This window comes from Trichechus manatus, unplaced genomic scaffold (genome assembly GCF_000243295.1).
Source record: "Trichechus manatus latirostris isolate Lorelei unplaced genomic scaffold, TriManLat1.0 scaffold00059, whole genome shotgun sequence".
NCBI classification, from domain to species: Eukaryota; Metazoa; Chordata; class Mammalia; order Sirenia; family Trichechidae; genus Trichechus; species Trichechus manatus.
In genome coordinates, this window is record NW_004443995.1 from 12,734,921 (window position 1) to 12,742,469 (window position 7,549).

Sequence of the window (7,549 nt, forward strand, 5' to 3'; positions counted from 1 at the left end):
AGTATATGTAGTAGATATTTGTCTGCCTGGCATCCAACTTTCTTCTATGAATAGCCACACATTTATCTTTGGGAATTGGTCTTCCTCCAGCTCCAAGTGGTTCCAGTGAAAAGAGTCAACCATAGCACCCCCTACCCCTGGCCATGGAGGTGGACTCATGACCTGTCAGGAAGGCCAGTCAGAGTGCATCCCCAATATTTTCAGAGTTGGATTTATGGAGATAGAAGTCTTTCCTCTGCTGCTGGATGTCATATCTTCAGTGATGTGGGGGAAATCTGGGAAAATGAACACCCAGAGAGGTAGAGATGAAACATGGAGAATCCTAGCATCATTTGTGTCCCTGAAGCTTGGCAGCACCCCTACCCTTCTCCTTGTATTATTAGTTGGCCAATAAATTCCCCTTTTTGCTCAAGCTAGTAGGTTTCTGTCATCTTTAACCAAGAGTTCTGGCTAATGTAGAAGCTAATGTCAAGGTTTTTTGGGGGGGGGGCGGGTAATGTCTAAAAGATTATCTTCAAATATAAACATAAATGTCTACTGGAAAAATACCTTGAGGCATCATTCTCCAGAAGATAGTAAGTTACAGAAGAAAGGCCTTAAAGCACTGAGCAGGAACTTAACACTTGAATTATATACAAATTCCTTACCTACTCTATACCATAGAAGCATCTATAAATGAAGTTAATATATATCACTGAACTGTCTTGTGGAGATAATGAAATAAAATTCATAAAGTGAGGTTTGAGCAACTTGGAAAATAATATTGTTTGAATCTAATGTATATAATGTATCACATTTAGGAATGGTGAACTTAGATAAATTTCTTAATATCCCTGATGCTCAATTTCTTCTGTAAAATAGGGATAATAATACTGTGATTGTTAAAGTTGTGTGTCAATTTGGCTGGGCCATGATTCTCATTGGTATGGCAGTTATGATGTAGTTTGGCAGTCGTGATGATGTTATCACCTCCGTGATGAGATTTGACATAATGTGATCACCTCCATGATGGGATCTGCTGTGAGTAGCCAATCAGTTGAAAGGGAGTTTCCTTGGGGGTGTGGCTTGCATACAATAGAGGTGGACTTTCTGGCAAGCTTGTGGGCTTTTGCTTGCACTGGATCCTGCAGCTGGCTCCTGTTCGTCTGACCTCCAGTTCTTGGACTTGAGCTAGCAGCTTACCTGTGGTCTTGCCTGCTGATCTTGGGATTCATCGGTCTTTGCAGACTGTGAGCCAGAACCCTGCTGTCTGACTTGGCCAATCTTGGGTTTGCCAGCCCCTGTGGCTACATGAATCAGCCTCTAGCCTGACCCATGGACTTGGGATGTTCCAGCCGCTACACCACGTGAGCCATTTCCTTAATATAAATCTCTGTATATTTATACTCTTTACTAGTTTTGCTTTTCTAGGGAACCCAGCCTAAAACAAATACTTTCTTTGAGGAGTTGTTGACAGAATTAGCAATCATATATATATGAAACTAGGAGATCATGACTCAACCTAAGGTCATGATCATATTACCAGAAAAGGGGGACTGCCAACTACCCAGGCATCTATTTGCAGGAGTTGATTGACATTCTGAAAAGTGGACTTGTGTGGGAGAAGCATTCTTCAGAGATTTTGTGCTTAGGTATTGGGGGAAGCTAAGGCAAGCCAAGAACAATGAGACGGTGGTATGGTAGCTGGTCTCTATTCCCACTCAATGGACTACCCCTTTCCTATGAGAAGAGAGGCATGGATCCCATGATCTGGGAACATAGCATTACTTTTGGCAACCTAAAAGAGTTTTACAGTTTGTGAACCTCTAAAGAGGGCAGGATTCTCCTACAGGAACAGGAGCAGCTGAAATAGTACAGCAGAAGACTGGCAAGAGTAGGCTACACCTGAAAGTGTGAACTTATTTGAGAATCAGCGAGGAAACCCTGGGACTTCCAAAAAATACTTGGGGAGAGAACTTTTCAGGAGACTGAAATCCTGTATGATGTAATGGAAACCTGAGTCAGTGAAATTTGAGTATAAATGCTAACATGACTTTACTCATAAGAAGAGAATGTTGATTTTTGAAATATTTGGGTTCTATACGTAACAAGATTTGGCACATAAGTATGAGCCCGATAAATGGCTTTATTGTCATCTTAAGATAATTCTCTGTAGAATTCTATCCACACTTCAAGACTGGCCCGATGGATTTTACAGAGTTTTGAGTGTGAGGTCATGTGATTTCCTCGGTTTAGTTAAAAGCAACATTAATTTAGAGTAAGTGTTTAGCCTTCCTAAGAGTAGAATAGTTTCTTAATTTACATATTCCCTTACCTCATTCCACAAAAGCAAAGGTGGCTAAGCAAAATAAATTGCCCCAGGTTACCTCTTATACATCAAATTTGCAGGTAAATACTAACATACTTTGTTTTTGTTTTGTATTTTAATATTTTATTGTGTTTTTGGTGAAAGTTTACACAGCAAATTCTCATTTAATAATTTCTATACATACTGTTCAGTGACATTGGTTACATTTTCCAGACCGTGTCAACACTCTTATTATTTCCGCCTTCGGTTGCCCCTTTTCCATTAGTCTAGTTGACCATTTGGTTTCATAACGATGATTTTTTTTTTTTTAAGGGAGCACCGTACTCACGGGTGATATTGCTTATTTTATGAGCCAATCTGTTATTTAGCTGGGAGTGGTTTCAGTTCAAAGTTTAAAGGGTATCTCAGGGCAATAGTTCCAGGCGTTCCTGTAGTCTCTATCCATTCAGTAAGCCTGGCATTTTTTTTTAAGAATTTGAGTTTTGTTCTGCAATTTTCTCCCATTCTGTCTATCTATTGTGTCCCTGGCCAGAATGGCATGTAGTGATAGCTGGGCACTATTAGGTTCTTCTGGTCTTAGGATAGGTGAGGCCATGGTTTATATAGGCAATTAGTCCTGTAGACTAATTTCTTCTTTGAGTCTTTGGTTTCCTTCTTTCTCTTTTGCTTCAGAGGAGTATAGACCAGTAATTGTATCTTAGATGGCCATTCACAAGCTTTAAAGACCCCAGACACTACTTACCAAACTAGGATGTAGAACATAAACTTTATGGACTATGTTGTGCCAATTGACTGAGTTGTCCCACAAAACTATGGTTCTAAGTCTTCAAACCCAGCAAACAAATCCTGTGAGGTGTTTGGTTATGTCTGGGAAATATCCATGACTGTGCCCCCCATGTACTTTATTATATATATATGAATACATGTGTGGCACAAACATGTATATGCCTACAGATACACCTATACATGCACACGTATATACACACATATACCTTCCTATACACATATGTTCATACGTATCTACCTACGTAGCCACTCAAGTATTTTTTGGTTGTTACTGCTGTTGTTGCAGACTTGTATATGTTGTACCATTTACCAGTAACATCACTTATTCTTGTATATTTCTTAGTGTCATCATTAACCTTGGTCAAATTGTGCACACTTCACTTCACCCCCATTCAGTATTGCCTTTCCCATAGCCAAAAATAACAAGTGTTTACTATCTAGAGAGTTACTCTCCCTCCCTCCCTCTCGTATCCCTGGTAACCACCAAATAACGTTGATTTCTGTATGTATATGGATTTTTGTCTTTTTATAAAAGTGAAATCAATATTTGTCCTTTTTTGATTGACTTTTTTCACTCAGCATTGTGTCCTCCAGATTCATCCATGTTATGTTTCGCGAACTCATCATTATTCTTTATAGCTTCATAGTATTCCATTCATCTGTTGATGGGCACTTAGGTTGTTTCTGTCTTTTTGCTATTGTGAATAATGCTGCAGTGAACACTGGTATGCATATGTCTATTTATGTCACTGCTAATTACTAATATACTTTGACTCACTTAAGACATTAGCACCATCTACATTTTATAGTTCAAAGTTTAATTTTTTTTTCTTAAAAAAAAGCATTCAACGTTCTATAACTGTTTTTGTGCCACTCTAACAGTTCATTATCAAACATACAAATAATTACAAAAAAAGTGAATTTATATAAGCTTCATGTGGCAGGAATTACCACCAAGTTTTCATTTGAAGTGGGATAAAAAAATGTAAAGTCCATGAATTTAATAACTAACTAACCATAGTACTACAGTGGGGGGAAAAAAAACCCCAAAACCCAAGTAGGTTACTGTATTTTTACACAAATAACGTGCACCTACCTTCTACTCCCTCTCCCTGTGAGGTATTTGCATAAGCATTCTATGCTAATTTTTCTTACAGCAACATGTTAAAAAAAGATTTGGCATAGCGACACTTATGAAAATACCTCGTGGTAGGGGGAGGGAGTGGCTGGTAAACAAACGTACAAGGTACATGCTATTTGCATAAAAATATGGTAGTCTCTTTCTGATTGTTCTTTTTCAAGGAAACGTCTGACTTGCTCATCATTTTCTTGTTACCTGAATGACAATGCTAACATCTAGTGTTTATTGGTGCCAGCCACCATCCTAACACACTACATGAATTCCAGTGGCATCCCGAGATATGCCCACTTAGGTTATGAGAATTCAACTTTATGAGGATTTTCATAAAGTTTGGCGTTACAAAAATCCATATGGTTTCTCGGGTTTTAGGAACCACAAAGCCCCATCATCTGCACAAATGTGTAGATCACATGAGTTGCTTCTCCTCTCGGAGTCCTTGAAGTTAACTGTTTTTTAGCAGTCGCATCATGACTTCTCTGATGGTGATCTACTAGTGAGTGTGATGTTTGAATCGTTTTCGTTGATTTTCCCTGTTTTTGTCTCCTTTTGTTTTTGCATTAGAGGTTGAATTACATAAACTTTGAGTATCATAGCTATGTTCTGTACATTAGCTATTGTCCTCAGTGTGTACTGGGTAATGGCTACAAGAGCTTGGGGAAAGCAGGTAAATAGCCACATTATGGAGTGAAAAATGCAGAGAAAACGTCTTGTTAGGTTGCATTGTGATAGCTAATGTTAACTATTGAAGTAACTAGTCATTTTATGAGATTTGGTATTGTTTTAGCATAAATATGTGTCAGTTTTGGAGCTCAGGAACAAAGCACATATTTTCTACCTAGAGAAATTAATGGTAATTATGATTTCGACTAAGGAGAAATCTCCCTATGATAATTTTTTCAGGAAGAATTATTCTTGTAAGATGGAGGGAGACTGTAACTCATTTAATTCTCACAACAACCCTGTGAAATAGGTGCTATTTATTATTAAAAAAATAGTCATGTAGCACTTATTGTATGCCAGGCACCGTATGTATATTAATTAAGATGGTCCTCTCAACAACTCTGGGTGGACAAAATTGTCACCATTTTATAGTGAGGAAACCAAGGCATGGGGAGATTAAGTAACTTGGCTTATCTGAAATTAAGTGATGCTAGTATGGCTGGCAGAACAAAGAACTGTCCTAAGTGTCTATGTGTAATATTTATAACAACATCTAACAGCTATTGAGTGGTAAGCACTTTACATACAATTCCTTATTTAATTCTCCTGACAAGCCTGTAAGGTAGCAATTTTACCCTAATTTTACAGATAAGGAAACTGGTGCATACACAGGAGAATAACTTGTCCCAAATCAAAAGCTGGTTAATGACAGAGCTGGGATTTGACCCTCCATGTAACCCAAACTTATGCTTTTAACCAGCTTAGGGATCCAGCATAGCAGAATCTCAGATGGGGGAAAGTGAATGGCATTTTTTAATTTAACAAAAGGGATCATGAATTTAAAAAAAAGGCCAAAATATTTCTTTATAGTATACTGCTTCTGGTATCACAAACAACAGAAATAAAGGTGAAAAATATCTCAGAAATTGGTCTATATATCATAGCCAATGGTACAAAAACAACAATAAAGAGGACAAGGGGATTTTCTAATGCTTTTTATGACTCTGTTTATAACATATAAAAGCAGCTTTGAACTGAGAAGAAATGCATAGCTAAATTTTGAGCTAACAAAAGCCACCCTTTCTCTACCTTCTTTACCATGCAGTGTGGGTGTATACTCCTTGCTACTTACCTTGTACCATAATGACAGAATGTCTGTTTTCCCTGTAACAGTTTACGAGGAAAATCATGAAATGCCTTCTCTGGAAGGTTTTGAAAATCAGTTTCCTATTTGGCAGGGTAGTATAACGGTGGTTGTGATGGTTAATGTCACGTGTCAACTTGGCTAGATATGATTCTCAGTGATTTTGCAGATACTGGAGTGGGTGCTCTTCCCTAATGTAGTACACCTTCCATGATGGGATCAGCCAGTCTGCTGAAAGGGGAGTTTCTTTGGGGGTGTGGCCTGCCTCCAATATATAAATGGATGTTCTCGCAAAGCTTACTCTCTCAGCCCTGCACTCTTTTTATCACCTGACTGCCAGTTCTTGGGGCATAAGCCTGCAGAGGCCTTTAGCCTGCCACCTGACCTACAGATTTGGGACTTGCCAGTCCCTACAATTGTGTGAACTATCTCCTCCCAATTGTATGAGTCATTTCCTTGAAATAAATCTCTCCATATATTTATAGATACATTTCACTGGTTTTGCTCCTATAGAGAACCTAGACTAAGATAGTGGTCCTTTCTGAAATTGGGAGAATTGACTGTATAACCTTTCAAAGTTCCTCCTAACCCTCATATATGATACGCTGTTGTTGTTGTTAGGTGCTGTTGGGTCGGTTCTGACTCATAGTGACCCTACAGGACACAGCAGAACTGCCCAATAGCGTTTCCAAGGAGAGGCTCATGGATTGGAACTGCTGACCTTTTGGTTAGCAGCCGAACTCTTAACCACTGTACCACCAGGGCTCCCATATATGATATAGGTATGCCAATACCACAAAGCTTTGTTAAAAAATGTAAAGGAATGTTTGTTAAAATAACACTTAAGGAAATTGGTTCCAGATAGTAGGGAAAGTAACAATGAAAGCTGAGATACTGTGCAAAATATTCTAAAGGGTTCAGAATAGAATATGTTTGAAATTTCTAGGAAGACATTTTGTACAATGGAGAAATTTTATGGATAGAAATCCTCTTATTGAAACATACAGTTATTAAAAAAAAAACAAAACCCGTTGCTGTCAAGTTGATTCCGACTCCTAACTACTCAATAGGGTTTCCAAGGAGTGGCTGGTGGATTCGAACTGCCAACCTTTTGGTTAGCAGCTGTAGCTCTTAACCACTGAACCACCAGGGCTCCACACATAGTTATAACTACCATAAAATAGTATAAAATATATTCAAAGAATTAACTAGAGCATGTGTTTATAAGCAATCATAAAATAACACAAGAGCATGATGCCAGTAATAAGACCACGGGAGAAAACTGAAATTACACATAAGTTTTGTAGAGCTTCATAATAATATAATTCATAACATAATAATAATAGCAACCAGCCTTTGAGTACTTCCTATTGTCTTAGTTATCTAGTGCTGCTATAACAGAAATACCACAAGTGGATGGCTTTAACAAATTTAGTCTCTCACAGTTTAGGAGGCTAGAAATCTAAATTCAGGGTGCCAGCTCCAGGGGAAGGCTTTCTCTCTCTGTTGG